This window comes from Delphinus delphis, chromosome 10 (assembly GCF_949987515.2).
Source record: "Delphinus delphis chromosome 10, mDelDel1.2, whole genome shotgun sequence".
In the NCBI taxonomy this organism is placed as follows: Eukaryota; Metazoa; Chordata; class Mammalia; order Artiodactyla; family Delphinidae; genus Delphinus; species Delphinus delphis.
Genome location: NC_082692.2, coordinates 52,125,499 through 52,141,597, shown reverse-complemented (window position 1 = coordinate 52,141,597; position 16,099 = coordinate 52,125,499). Strand labels below are relative to the sequence as shown.

The window sequence follows — 16,099 nt, the reverse complement described above, 5'->3', positions numbered from 1 at the left end:
GTCGTTGCACACAGGTAAACAAACTATTATTGGATAAAGAGCTGGACAAAGAAACAGGCACATAGATGAGTCTTTTCATCAGTATTTGAAAAAAAAATCTTTGCAGAAACACAGTTGTTTGTTCAGGTACTTGTGTATTAATCTCAGAATAGAGTTTTCTAAAAATTTCCATGGCTAATTTTCCAGTTTCTTTTTGTCTGTACCATGATTTGTTACTTTTTATTCATTTGTTTCTTAGTGAAAGCCTAAATTGTGCAAAGGTCTCTGCTGGACATGAGTGACTCCAGTGGAAGAGTCCACAGTCCCAGGCTTCAAGGCATCTACTGTCTAGAAATGGGAAGAGACAGGCCAACAACTCTTGAGCAATGATACAGAATGGAAACTAAGTGTGTACAGCTAGGCTTGAAAAGGTGCAGCCTAAGGGGCTCCAGGAGACCATGCATTGGGAACCCCAGCAGAGACCACACTTTAGAAGAGTGTAGTCAGCACGTCCCTGCTGTCTGCAAGGAGTGACCTGCAAACCATCCCCTCCTCCAGGTGTCATTCACTCCAAATTCCAAACTCTAGGAGAAAGCAGCCAGCTGATCCGGAGGTCCAAGCCCTCTGTCTGTGTTGGGCTAATCAGGGAGGACCTTCCTTTTAGGAAGCTGCCGAGACTTTCCACTAAGACCACACATGTGGGGCGTCCCCCAAACAGAGAGCAGCAAATAGGAAGGTGAGGTTACAGTCTAGAAACAAAGGGAAAGATCCAAGCGTCCACGGCATATATTATTTATCTTTGAATCTCAAAATCTAGGCAGAGTCTAGACACAGTGAAGACAGTTCTTAATGTTATTAGGGGAGAAATTGTCTATAGAAGATTGGAAGTAAAATCATCTACCCCAACCCTTTTATTTTAGAGTTAAGGGAACTAATGCCTTAGATGAATGTGGCCTACTGACATCGAGCCAGTTGAAGAGACTGGATTGCTATTCAATGTCTCACTCTCCGGTTGCCATACCCTGCATTGTTTTTAGGGCTGACATCCACCTGGCACACACTTGATTGGCTGTACTGGTTGTCGAAATGTTGAAATACTTCTGAACAAGTTGGTAAGCAGCCACTGCCCTGCTCCCACTGGTACAGACAATGTCAGGGCTCCATCCTCCACCTGACTCTCTGGGTGGTTTCACGTCCAGCACCTGTTACTCTGCAGCAGCTGCTCAGCCAGGGCACAGAGAGCCAGACGTGCTTGGGGAGGAGATCCCTGCCCAACGTGGCCATGAAACAGTGACCAAGAAGTGCTGAGATAACAAGCGGCTGGCTCCCTTGCCTTTGGTTGGGAGAAATCTGCAGCATAGCTTCAATCCAGAACTTCATTTGTTTATTAGTGAAAGCCTAAACTGTGCAAGGTTCTCTGCTAGACATTGAGTCTATTCCAGTGAAAGAGTCCACATTCCCAGGCTGTGGCACCTGGGATGAAGCATCACTGAGGGCGTCTGTGATGGTTAATTTTAAGCGTCAACTTGACTGAGACACAGGGTGCCCAGATATTTGGTTGAACCTTATCCTGGGTGTGTCCAGATGAGATTAGGATTTGAATAGGTAGACTGAGCAAAGCAGATGGCCCTCCCCAATGTGAGTGCACCTCACACAATCTGCTGAGGATCTGAATAGAACAAAGGAAGGGCGAACAAAGAGACAGAGGAAGGGAGAATTCTATCTCTGTCTGATTGCTGGAGCTAAGATATCAGTCTTCTCCTGTCAAGGACTGCGTCTTACACCATCAGTGGTCTTTGCTTTCAGGCCTCCAGATTTTGACTAGAAGTTATATCACCCATTCTCCTGAATCTCAGGTCTTCAGATTGACTGCAACTGTCTTTTCTGGGTCTCCAGCTTGCAGGCAGCAGGTGGTGGGACTTCTCAGTTTCCATAATCATGTTAGCCAATTCCATATCTATATATATGGAATCATATATGTGTATATATATTCATTCCTCCCTCAGTATCCAGGAGCCCTCGCATATACCAAAATCTGAAGATTCTCAAGTCCCATAGACAGCCCTGTGTTTCTGCATCTGTGGATTCACCCAACCCCTGATTGTGTAGTACTATATATATTTATCAAAAAAAAATCTGCATATAAGTGGACCCATGCAATTCAAACCCATGTTGTTCAAGGGTCAGCTGTACCTGTGTATTCCATTGGTTCTGTTTCTCTGGAGAACCCCAATATAGCACCCTTGCTTGGCTTCCTCTCCTCCCCTGTCTTGCTTCATCCACTTTCTTAATGGCCTTCCCTGGGAACATTTCCTTAATAAATCACTTCCATGTAAATCTGCATCTCGGAATCTACTTCCAGGGCACCTGACCTTCTAGGAAAATTCCCCAAAGCCCCACCTCTCCAGGGCCACTCTGGCCCCTTCCATAGTATGCCCCATACCTCCCCATGACCTAGTAACTACAGGGTTAATGCCTGACCCAGCAAGGACCCTCCTGGACCTTATTTCTAGCCTACAACCAACATTGGTTGGACTAGCACTGCCTGGGTCATAGCAGTTGTTAAATATTTTGAATATAACCCTGAACCTATTGAAATGTTACGGCTACAAAATATAGAAGCTAATGAGTGTCTGCTCTACTCACAAAATCTTTCAGTTTCTGGGAAGACTCAAATATGTCAGGGCAGGTTCAAGCCACATGAGCTGGCCATTCTGGCCATGGCTAATTGGACCAGGGATAGACACTGCACCCAAGCTGAGCCAATGAGTTTCTCTCTTCAGAAACTTGACCTGAAAGACACAGCAGTTGGGACTTGTTGGGGCTGAGTCACCATAATGACATCATTGCCCAAAGAGGAAGGTCCATGAATTCCTGGTTCTGCCCTATCCAGGGTTTGGATGTTTAACTCTTCCAGTAATAGCTTTCCAATAAGTTCCCATTTTTGCTTACCTTTGCTGGAGTAGCTGTTTCTTATAACCAGAAGACTCTTAACTAATATCCTATATTAGCATGTGGAATGACTACTACTCGTTTGTCTTGTTCACAGCCTCCAGCACCTAGCATGGTGCCCAGCATGGGTTAGACACTCAAGAAATATTTGCTGCCTCAATAAACAGCTTTCTGTAGGAAGGAGAAGAGCACCTTGAATCTATCTATCTATCTATCTATCTATCTATCTATCTATCTATCTGATTTGGATAAATATATAGGGTTGAAAATGAGGAAATTTCATCCACATTGCTTGAGTATGTATGGTCTCTGGAGGAAAAACAAATCTGCATGCCTCTTGCTTTTGCTCGTATTTTTTTCTTCATTAAAGTTTCCTCCTAACTAATTAGCCTATCTCATGGTCTATCTTTATTTCTTAAATGGAAAACATTTAATATGCTAATTAGTGTCACATAGCTTTAAGGTAAAAATCTTTTTATAATTTTTATTTTTATTTTTCGGCTGCATCGGGTCTTAGTTGCAGCATGCAGGATCTTCGTTGCAGTGCATGGGCTTCTCTCTAGTTGTGGCTTGCATGCTCAGTAGTTGTGGCACGTGGGCTTAGTTGCCCCACGGCATGTGGGATCTTAGTTCCTCCACCAGGGATCGAACCCATGTCCCCTGCATTGGAAGGTGGATTCTTAACCACTGGACTACCAGGGAAATCCCTAAGGTAAAAATCTTAATTCAACATGAATTTAGGAGGTTTCTGAAATACATATCATGTTGGTGAATACATATTCCCAGCTAGTGAAGTAAACCATTTGGGCACCATTTTTTTTTTTTTTTTTTTTTTTTTTTTTTTTACGGTACGCGGGCCTCTCACTGTTGTGGCCTCTCCCGTTGCGGAGCACAGGCTCCGGACGCGCAGGCTCAGCGGCCATGGCTCATGGGCCCAGCCGCTACGCGGCATGTGGGATCTTCCCGGACTGGGGCACGAACCTGTGTCCCCTGCATCGGCAGGCGGACTCTCAACCACTGCGCCACCAGGGAAGCCCTGGGCACCATCTTTGATGTCCCTATGTCACTATTACTTACTCCATTGATTGCCTTTCTTTAACAGCTCTAAACTCTACACCTCCCGCTGCCCAGTTTTGATCTCTTAAGTTAGAAAGGGTAGCAACTGCAGTTTAGGAATTTTGCTTGAATGAAGAGAAAGTGTGCTCATGATAAAGTCTTTTTTTACACTGGTAAAACAAACTAGCTCTGTAAGTAAGGAGAAATAAATTTGGGGATATAAGGTAATGAATGAACAATACAGCTGTATGCTCTTCCCAGGCATCTTGAGAGAGAATTCTAGAAATTTCATTTCCAGAAATGAGGTTGTCGCCATCATCATAGAAAATCACCTCAGTCAAAGGCTGTTCTCTGACACAAAACAACTGGTTTTGCTGGTGGTGGCTTCTCTTGAATCATCAATAAAAGTTAGACAAAATGTGGGTGTAAATTGCAACAGTCAAAACAAGCAGAAACCCAGAGAAAGAAATCTGGGTTGTTCTCCCTCCTGCCTGTCAGCAGAGCAGTCTCTAGTTATTGCAAAGCAATTTGAAGGTTTGAGCAAACAGAATAAGTCCTTTGAAGGACTTGCAGGTATTGCTGCTTAATGAGGATGTCTGGGAAAACCAGAGGCTTGGAAATGGGGCACGTAGACTCAAAGAAAATGCTTTGTGTGTGTAGGAGCAGAAAATGGACTTGAACCAATAAGAACTGTGAAATGTTTTCATTTTCTGCCATTGGAGAAGGATCTGTGTGTGGCAAAGGTGTCACATGAACTTAATAATAGAAAACAGGCTATGAAAGACACCTTCACATCAGAGGGTGTGACAGCTCATGAGAAAGAAGCCTTCTCTTCATGACTCCAGAGCATTACCTCATTTTGCCCTGGGGTGGCTCAAGTGTACCCATCAAAGCAGAGCAGCCATCTGAACGCTGGGAGCACACCCACGAACACTGCTGTTTATTAACTTGGCACCTGTGAAGACAAAGCAACGTCCTCACTTGCAACATGGAAAAGCTGAAGACATTGGACTCTTGCTTAGGTCTCTTGATTCCACCCTTGCAATAGTGAGACCAGGTACCGGTTACTGAGGGCTTAGATGTGCTGGGCACTCAGCTGAGCCATCCTACACCCTGTGTCTCAAAATCTCCCGGACAATTCAGTGGGGCAGGTATGAACCCCACCCCCTTCTTTACAAATGAGGGAACTGAGTCTCAGAGAAGTAAAGTGACTTGCCCAGGACCACCCAGTGGGTGGAGAGCTCTATCTGTCCCCAAAGCCCAGGATCTTTGCTGCATGCAAATGCCTGGAAAAACTGAGGGTTGCTTGCTGCCTCTCAGAGTTGCAGGAAGATGTCCATCACTTCTCTCTCGCCTTCTTTGCTACTTAGTAGCATTTCCTGGCTAAGTGTGGTCCCCAGACCAGCAGCATCAGCATCTTCTGGACGCATCTTAGACAGGCAGAAACTAAGGCTTCCCCCCAACGCCAGACCTGCCCTCCAAAGTGGGAGGAGAACTGATCACCTTCCTCACTGTACATTCATTTCAGGCCTTTGATAATGTGCTAATTATCCTGTGAGTTACCTCAGAGCAACTCTGAGAAACAGTTTCTATGTGCTTCAACAAATCTTTGACTTTCAAAGTGTGTTCCTTCAGCTGAAAAAGGGGTATCACTTCTGCTGATCTCTTGCCAGAACAGAAATCTCCATCAAACAGGCAGGGGAAAGAAGCAAGGGAAGCATTCCAGAAGGTTCTCTGCTAAGGCTGTGGGCAGCTGCATTTACCAGTACCTGGGTATTACCAGGTAAGGCTAAATATTAACACCTAAGAAGATTAGTGGAGATTGCAGGAGGGGGACTCTCATTGGGTTAAAGGTCATTTGCTCTCAAATCTCTTGCTGGGGAGGAGCCTCACAGTGGAAGTGACAAGGCAGGAGGCCAGGAGAAAGGGCACAGTTATGGGGACGAGGCTTAAAGGGATTTCTCTTCTAGAGGGGAGGGTGGATGACCATGGGAAGGGCTTCTTGTGGCTCCAGGTTTTTGGATAGAACAAGGGGTTACTAGGCAAAGGAAATTAGTCAGCAAGAGAGATAAGAAGAGAAGGACTAAACTTAAAATACAGCCAAGAGGTTGGCAAATAGAAGAAAGGAGTAATTCCAGACAGAAGAGAGAGAAGAAATTCTTCACCCATGGAACCATACTGGAATCACCGTATTTTGCGATTTTTTTGAGATTCCAACTTCTGGTTCCTTGGAAGTCTAAAGCCCTCCCAAAGATTTCTTCAGATTACCAGGAGCTTATTTTCTTATGGTTCTATCAAGTTTATGGTTTGCACATCTTTCTAATGCTTAAGTCCCTTCTATGAAACTGCATGCAGTGATTATGTGCAGCATAATACATGTTTTTCTTATTCATTGCATAAAATGATTTTGCCCAGAAGGAATTATATCCTGATTATTTTATGGATAAAGAAGGTAATGGTGGTTCAGAGAAGTATAGAAATTAGGCCAAAGAAATACAGCTAGCAAGCTGAGGAGCCAGGATTTGAATTCATATCCATGTGACTCACTGGTGGCCACCAGTAACCCATGCCTCCTGGTGTTCATGCCCTGTGTGTTCCCTTCCCCTTGCGTCTGGGCTGGGCCTGTGACTTGCTGTAGCCAACAGCATGCAGGCAGAGTTTCAGACGCAAGCTCCTGGGAGCCCTGCGGTCATGCAGGAAGACTGACCACCCTGCTGGAGAGACCATGTTGAGAGGGAAAAGCCCTGAGACCACATGGAAGAGAAGCCAGGCACCTGGGGGCCAGAGTAAGCTAAAGCCCCAGACATGTGATCCCAATGTAACCATTCCTGTTCGCCACCAGCCTTGCCAGTGCTCTGAGCTGAGGCATTGGACGTGGTGGACATTATGCTTCGACAGACATCAGGTGGAGCAGAGATGATGGGGCTGAGCCTGCTCAAATCCCTGACCCACAGAACTGTTGAAAAATGCTAAAAATGGTTGCCTTAAGTCAGTGAGTTTTGGGTAGTTTGTTGTGTAGCAATAAGTCACCAAGACACACGCTGCTGTCCTGTGGCTGAGGAGAAAGAGCCAGTGATGAACTCACGAGGTCTTTGAATAAGAGGCAAGGAGAGGCGGGGCAAGAGTGGGTTAAACACGATTGTCAGGGTGGAGAGAGGAAAAGAAAGGGCATAAATAGGCAGACCTTTAAGTAGGGGAAACAAGAAGTAAAGGAATCCTTAGGTTACCTTTACCAGCCGGCATTTCTGCTCTAGAGCAAATCCTCATGATAGAATTCATGCAAAGAAAATAAAAAGGCAAGATACAGACTATTTTCAACCGGAAGGTAATAGACCAAAGTGTTTAGAGTGGCTGTCTCTGGGTGGTGGGATTGCAAATAATGCTTTGTTATTAGTCTTGCATATTTTCCAATTTTTCCCTATTTTCTACAATAACCTCTTAAAATTTAACTTAAAAAATTTTAATATCAAACAAGCAAAAGTACATGCATTTATTCCTGTCCTGCCCCTAGGTTCATTAGAACCTTTTTTTTTTTCCAGATTCCATATACATGTGTTAGCATATGGTATTTGTTTTTCTCTTTCTGACTTACTTCACTCTGTATGACAGACTCTAGGTCCATCCACCTCACTACAAATAGTTCAATTTAATTTCTTTTTATGCCTGAGTAATATTTCATTGCATATATGTGCCACATCTTCTTTAACCATTCATCTGTCAATGGACACTTAGGTTGCTTCCATGTCCTGGCTATTATAAATAGTGCTGCAATGAACATTGTGATACATGTCTCTCTTTGAATTATGGTTTTCCAGGGTATATGCCCAGTAGTGGGATTGCTGGGTCATATGGTAGTTCTATGTTTAGTGTTTTAAGGAACCTCCATACTGTTCTCCATAGTGGCTGTATCAGTTTACATTCCCGCCAACAGTGCAAGAGCGTTCTCTTTTCTCCACACCCTCTCCAGCATTTACTGTTTGTAGATTTATTTATTTATTTATTTTTTTCGGTATGTGGGCCTCTCACTGTTGTGGCCTCTCCTGTTGCGGAGCACAGGCTCTGGACGTTCAGGCTCAATGGCCATGGCTCACGGGCCCAGCCACTCCACGGCATGCGGGACCTTCCCGGACCGGGGCACGAACCCGTGTCCCCTGCATCGGCAGGCAGACTCTCAACCACTGCGCCACCAGGGAAGCCCTGTTTGTAGATTTTTTGATGCTGGCCATTCTGACCGGTGTGAAGTGATACCTCATTGTAGTTTTGATTTGCATTTCTCTAATGTTTAGTGATGTTGAGCATCCTTTCATGTGTTTGTTGGCCATCTGTATATCTTCTTTGGAGAAATGTCTATTTAGGTCTTCTGCCCATTTTTGGATTGGGTTGTTTGTTTTTTTGATATTGAGCTTCATGAGCTGCTTGTATATAGGGAATGGACTTGAGGACACATGGAGGGGGAAGGGTAAGCTGGGACAGAGTGAGAGAGTAGCACTGACATATAAACACTACCAAATGTAAAATGGATGGCTAGTGGGAAGCAGCTGCATAGCACAGGGAGATCAGCTTAGTGCTTTGTGACTACCTAGAGGAGTGGGATAGGGCGGGTGGGAGGGAGAAACAAGAGGGAGGGGATATGGGGCTATATGTGTACATGTAGCTGATTCACTTTGTTATACAGCAGAAACTAGCACAACATTGTAAATCAATTATACTCCAATAAAGATGTTAAAAAATAATAATAAAATGGAAAAAAAAGTACATGCATTTAAAAATTTTCCATATACACAAGTGCTGCAGTAAAGTATTTGCCCTCTGTCCCATCCTTTCTTTCCCATCTTGAACCCTACAGGCAACTCCTTTAACTATTTCTAGTTTACTTCTTTGAGTGGTTAAGTCCACATCCCTAAATAATGTGCTTGTGCTTCTGTTACTTGGTTTATTAACAGGCATCTATGGTTCCCTGTCTCAAAAGTCTTATTATTTTATTCAATAAACATGTTGAATATGATGTGCAGGTGTTACCAAGCAAGGGCTCTTGTGCCTGCAGCGCAGAAAGCCAAACTCTGACAGCAAGTGTTTTCAGTGAAGTAAGGGTTTACTTCAGGTGCCAAGCAAGGAGAAAGGTCAGCACATGCTCAAAAGACCCAAATTCCCCAATGGCTTCCAGGCAAGGGTTTTTAAAGACAGTGTTAGGGAAGAGGGTGGGAGGATGCATGATCAGCTCGTGGAGTTTTTTCTGATTGGTTGGTGGTGAAGTAACAGGGTGATGTTTCAGGAATCTAAGGCTTCTGGTTCCAACCAGTCTAGTATCTGTGTGCTTGTGGTCAGCATGTAGTGTCACCATCCTCCACTTGCATAGGGGTCTTAATTTCTGCAGAAGAACTCCAAGATATGCACCAGGTTGTTAAGTATATCCCTTTAGGAGGAGCTAGGAGTCCTATGACTCTGTTGTCCTGATCATTAATTGCTTGAGCTTGTTCTTTGGAACTTGGGGAACGCCTAGGAGACTAAAGCCTTTTTTTCTATGAACAAGAAATGGGGGACATATGGAAGGAATTTTTACCTGGGAAGGCCCCACAGGGTCCTGCTTGGTTTCAGTCCTCCATTTTCTTTGCTATCCCTCAATCCCAAAGGAACAGGGTTTTGGATAGAGAGATTAATCATAAACTCAAGAGAACTCGGTTTTAGGGGGACTCAGTTTCACAGCCACAATTCAAGTACTGGTAAGAGGACAGAGAATAACAAAGAGAGGGTTCCTGCCCTTTTTAGAGCACACATTCTAGTAAAGGGCGATGGTTGATCAAAAACAAAGAAAGAAATAAAATAATATGCAATAATAAACAGTACTATGGAAAAAAACCACATAGGGTATGGACAGTACGGCTGAGTGTATTTTCCAAAAATTGGCTGCAGTAATATCTTCCATTCCACATGGCTCATCTAGATTCTTATCATTCACCTATCAAGAGGTAGAGTGTATATTCCTTACCCTTGAATTGAGGTGGATTGGTGATTTACCTGTAACCAACAGAACACAGCAGAAACAATGCCATGTAATTTCCAAGACTAGGTTGTAAAAGGCAATGAAGTTTCCCCTGTTTGCTGGAATACTTTCTTGAGACTGTCAGCTGCCATGGGAGCAGTCCAACTGCCCTGAAGCTGCCACACTATGAGGAAGCTCAAACCAGCCCACAAAGAGAAACCACATGGAGAGGTGCTGAAACTGTAAGAGAAAGAGGTGCCCAGCCAGCCCCCAAGTGTTCCAGCCCACAGCCTGTCCCCCCCAGCCACCATCTGATAGCTAGCCTGAACGGTGAGAGAGAGCCAGCCTTGGAAAGATCTAGAGGTGAAGTGGTCCAGGCAGAGGAAACAGCAAGTTAAAAAGACCCGAGTTAAGAATGAGATTCACACCAAAAGACAAAGACAAGAATTTCCACATTAACTTTATTCACAATAGCCCCAAACTGGAAACAACCCAAAAGTACATCAACAGAAAAATGAATAAACTGGTATTAATCATACAATGGAGTACCATTGGGTCGTTAAAGCAATCAGTTTACTACACTTACATTCCCAGTTCCTCAAAATCATGCTGCGATTTTTCGTTGCTTCATACATCTTGTACATTTGTTTTCTAATGTTTCTAATTGGTTCTCTTTTGCTGTTGAAAGAAGAAATATATGCTTTCTTTACTACATGACTAATATCATTTAGCTTCTTCTTCCTTTTCCTATTGTTTGAAATGTATTCCATGTTTCTTAAAAATATTCTTGTGAGAGCTCACTGAGTCTTTGATCTAAGGTGAACTGGTTGTGTTCAGGCTGCTTGAACAGCTGAGAAGCTGGAGTTTCTTTTCATAGCACTCCTTGGGGAGTTCCACTGTGTCCTATATACCACATCTTCCTTTGGCAGAAAGGATACTTGAGAGGCAAAATTTCTAAGCTCTTTCATGTCTGATAATAAGTTGGATGCCTTAATCTTTTTCTTTTTTTTTTTCTGTCTGCGCTGGGTCTTCAGTTGTGGTGCACGGGTTCTTCTTTGTTGTGGCGCGCGGGCTTAGTTGCCCCACGGCATGTGGGCTCTTAGTTCCCCGACCAGGGGTCAAACCTGAGTCCCTGCATTGGAAGGCGGATTCTTAACCACTGGACCACCAGGAAAGTCCCTGGATGCTTTAATTTTTTCCTTTATTTGTGACCTGTTGTTTCTTACCTTCCTAGGAAGATTGAGGGTCTTCTCTTAATCCATGATGTTCTGAAGTTTCCCTTTGGTACCTAGACTTGGGTTTAAAAAAAAACAAAACAACTTATTAGACCAGGAACTCAGAAGGCTCTTTCAAAGTAAGGGCATATATCTTTGTAGGAAATTTTGTTCCATAGTTCTTTAATAATTTCCTTCCTTTGGTTTCCACTTTCTCTGTTTACTGACTTCCTACTATTTAGATGTTGAACTTCCTAGGGTGGTCTTCTATCTTCATTACCTCTTCTATTTTCCATTTCTTTGATTTTGTTCCATTTCCTGGAAGAGTTCCTTTTCTTTCAAACTCTGTTGAATTTTTTTTTTTTTTTTTTTTTTGCGGTACGCGGGCCTCTCACTGTTGTGGCCTCTCCCGTTGCGGAGCACAGGCTCCGGACGCGCAGGCTCAGCGGCCATGGCTCACGGGCCCAGCCGCTCCGCGGCATGTGGGATCTTCCCAGACCGGGGCACGAACCCATGTCCCCTGAATCGGCAGGCGGACTCTCAACCACTGCGCCACCAGGGAAGCCCTGTTGAATTTTTTGTATCTGCCATTATACTTCCAAAGATTTTTCTTGTGCTGTTGACTGTTTTTTCCCCCCCACAGTATTCTGTTCTTGTTTTATAAATATAATAGCTTCTCAAATCTCTTTGAAGTCACTTAAGTTTTTTTGTTTTTAAATTATGCTTCCATCTGTTCTCTAGTTTATCTCCATTTGCTCTGGGGTTAATTGTACCTTTGACGCGGTCTTTCTTTTTCATGTTTCAAATTTTCTTAATGTTTTTGGTAGCCCTTTGTTAACTGTACATACCCAAGAGTAAGAGACTGGATAGATTTTTCAAGGTATTTGGTACTGAATCCTTCTGCTGGTGTATATGTCACGCTCTTTCTTTTGGTCCTCAACTGAGAGGTGAAGTGGGCAGGGCTTATTTATGGGCAGACTTTGCTCTAGAATGAACAAGAAGGGAGTAGGCCTTGAGATGATAAGATCTCAAGATTCCAGAATGAGGACAGCTTCATTCTGGGAGCCCTCCAGGCAGTTTAGTCAGTTTCTTTAGAGTCTCTGCCAGATCGTTAACAGGATGGTTCCCAATGAATCAAACCTCCCTGTGTCCATGCCTCTTTAACAACGGCTTTGCAGCTCTTCCATCAAAAGATGAAGTCTGTTTCTTACCTATTAAACCTGGTCTGGCCTTGTGACTTGCTCTGGCTAACTGAATGCAGCAGAAGTAATGCTATGCATGTTCTGGGGCCTCAGTCTCAAAAAGCCTTGCAGCCTCCAGGTTCTCTCTCTTGGAAGCATGAGCTAGACTACTGAAGTGATGAGAGACCATGCAGAGAGGGGGCCAAATGACAGCCAGAACCAAGGCTCCAGGCCATCGTAGACCCCCCAGACCTGGTGAAGCTGCCAATTGACTGTAGCCAACCCATAAAATTGTGAGAAATAATACATGAATGTTATTTTATGCCTCTAAAATCTGGAGTGGTTTGTTATACAGCCGTGATAACTGATACAGAGCTTTAAAATTTTTTTTGTCTGGATTGCCTGTGTTCCACATGTGCGAGGTAGATGCAAAGTGGAGCTCTAAATGGTCCAGTTATTCTGAAAACAAACATTCAACTAACCCCTGTTTTCTGTCCTTCACCTTGCAGCCCTCTGTACCAAACATCTCTAAGCCTTGGATCTTTCTTGGTAAGGCAGAGAGGGCTGGTTATCTGACCCAACAGCCCATTCTTTTGTTCCCTACTTAATAGCACCACTCTGATATTAGCAGGTAAGACTGTATAATTCTAGGGCTCTTTTGTAGCTTGAGGCTGCCATATGAAGTTCTAGACAATGGGATCTAAGTGGAAGAGTTCTATGAGGTTTCCAGGCAGACTGCTTAAATGGAATTGACCTGCTAGGAAGGGTTCCTTTTGCTCTTCTGCTCTTCCTTCTTTCTGCTGCCTAGAATGTGGATGTAATGGCTGGAGCTCTAGTTGCCACCTTGGGCCATGAGAGGATGAAAGCTATACACAAAGGATGGTAGGGTTGAAAGACCAGACTGAATCCGATGGCAGAGTGCAGCTGCCCTTTTAGTTATGCAGTGCTTACCTCCAGATTTCTTTTACATGAGAGAGGAATAAGCTTCTCTCCTGTTTAAGGTACTGCTAATTACCACCCCCTACCCTGTTTTATGTAACTGAACCTAATCCTAGCTATTATAATTTGACCTCTGCCTGTCAGCCTGGAATCTTCATCTACTGTCGATGTTTATCTTGGTTGCTTTCCTCTCTCTATTTCATCTCTAGCAGTTCCATTGGACTTTAGAATATTTTCCATATCTCATCTTATTATGCTCTAACTTTTTGAAAATACAGAACATAATTATAATAATGATTTTAATGTCCTTGTCTGCCAATTTTAACATCTGTATCAGTTTGTGTCTACTCCGCTGATTGAAGTTTCTCATATCAAGGTTTCCTACAGTTAATTCTCAAGGGGCTACATTCTCTTAGGTTGGGTTCCCCTAGAAGGAGACATGGACACAAGGATTTGAGTTGGGGGTGATGCCAGGAGAACTGGTAGGGGAGTAGGAAAGTAAGACAGAAGGAAAACCAACCAATGCAGGGTATGTTAATGAGCAGGTTACTGCTCCACGCATCTGTGACCCACTTACACTGGGACCTGTGTGAGATGGTAGAGAACAAAGATGTCCTACCCACAAGGCAAGGAAACAGGGATTTTTAAACACCAACTCCCATTGGTCATTGGTTGATGGTTGCTCCAGGAGATGGCTTCCTGCCCTTCTAGCCTGCCTGTTCAGATGGGCCTGAGCAAGACTCCTGCAGCCAGAGAAAGCCCTCAAGTCACGCTTCTCAGGTGCTTGTTGTAGGAAGTGGTTGCTATATCTGGGAACGGTGTGTGCTGAGGGTATATGAGCAGGACTCTGACAGTGTCTGCAATACACACCATACCTGGAGTCCAAATCTTCATTCAACAAACAACCAAAGAATGAGCTGCCTTCATGAAGGTCTTTGCCTTTCCCAGTGTGGGTTTCATTGACTCACTCTGACCCAATGCATGGTGTTCCTCCTGATTTATTTTTGCTCCTAGGCACTTCACCAAGCCTTGTGGTTTTTCCAAATGAAGGAAGAGATATTTTATCCTATTATATGTAGTCAGCTGATGGGGAAGGAGGTACCCTTTCAGGCTCTCAAGCACCAGAAGAACATAGCCTTCCTTCTAGCTGGGCAGCCAGCCGCCTGGCCATTCCATCTTCTGTGTCATGATGTAATTTAATTTCTAAAAACAACCCAAGTCTGGAGCCTGATGGCCTGGCCAAGTCTGGTCCATCTGGGCTGCTCTCAGAGAGGCTTGTTGAGAGCTTACACATAGGCCAGAAGTGGTAGACAACGCCCCAAAATTGCAAATGACTTAACCTCTTGGGGACTCAGTTTCCTATCTGAAAGACAACAAAGAGGGTGTGGGAGGAGGCTATCTCTAGGGTTCCCTCAAACTTGAGGACCCTGCCTGGGGGTCCTTTAAACTCCTGCAACTCTGTCATCTCTGTCACAGATTCTCTCTAGGGACTGCTGAGTGGAGGCCGCCCCTTCACTCGGTCCCCAGACTCTTGGCCTCATTCCCTTTGACTCTGTAATCCCACACCTGAGAGTACATCCCAACAAAATACCCAGAGGTCAGATTGTCAGCACAAAGGTGTTCACCACACATTCATAGAAGAATGGCCAGATGGTTTATGGCATATCCAGGTGATGGAATAAGATTCAGATGACAGAGACATTGTGAATTTGTCAAAGGCATACAGATTCACACAGCCCGTGATATGCTTTATGAAAAACAGGATATAGAACCGTGTATGTAAAAGGATCCCAACAGGCTCTAATATATGATTATATTATAAAAGATCTGAATTTTCTTTATATATAGATTTATCTATCTTGTTTATGTATTTATACAAGATCAGAACATGAATTACAGTTGATTTTTTCCCTTCTTTACCTTATTCTATATTTTCTAAGTTTTGTAAAATTACTGGAAGTATGTATTATTTTTATGAACAAAAAGAAAACAAAAGTATTTAAAACAGTACATATCTGGGATTTCTTATTTGTCTGCAGGAGCTCTAGTGTAGGCACCAAGCATCCGCTGGACATCTTTGTCTCGGTGGGCTTCATCGTCATGGCCATCACAGGTATTTAGCATTGTTCCCTGCATTCTCTAGATTCGGATGATAGAGTCTGAGCCCTGTTCTTTCCTGACTCTTGCAAATGCTGCTGTCTCGGTTTTCAGCTGAGAGTCAATGGCGTCATCTTCTGCCCAGACTTGTGCTGACTCTACAGGGGGAGGGTGACCTCATTTACTTTGGGTGGAGCTGGAGAAGGGGGATGGGAACTGCAGATGGTAAAGGCTTCAATTCCGATTTGCTTTTGCTCCACAGCCTATACCTACAGCTGGATTCTCTGCTTCTTTACTTAAAAGCAAATAGACCAGGGCTTCCCTGGTGGCACAGTGGTTAAGAATCCGCCTGTCAATGCAGGGGACACGGGTTCAAGCCCTGGTCCAAGAAGATCCCACATGCCGCGGAGCAGCTAAGCCCGTGCGCCGCAACCACTGAGCCTGTGCTCTAGAGCCTGCGAGCCACAACTACTGTGCCTGAGTGCCACAACTACTGAAGCCTGCGTGCCTAGAGCCTGTGCTCCGCGACCAGAGAAGCCACCACAATGAGAAGCCCGCGCACCGCTGTGAAGAGTAGGCCCCGCTTGCCACAGCTAGAGAAAGCTCGCAGGCAGCAACGGAGACCCAATGCAGCCAAAAATTTTTAAAAAAAGCAAATAGACCTTGGAAGGCAAAAATAGTTGTTCAGAAGTCCATACTGT

At 44.2% G+C, this 16,099-nt stretch overlaps 1 long non-coding RNA gene across 1 annotated transcript in view; it reads left to right on the top strand.

The window, feature by feature from the left end:
- The window catches only part of LOC132431612 (uncharacterized), a 53,441-nt gene extending 38,027 nt beyond the window's left edge, over window positions 1–15,414 (top strand). The window contains exon 3 of the long non-coding RNA XR_009520776.1: window positions 15,341–15,414. This is a non-coding gene — a long non-coding RNA (uncharacterized lncRNA). The remainder of the gene's footprint in view (window positions 1–15,340) is intronic.
- Window positions 15,415–16,099: the final 685 nt, after the last annotated feature.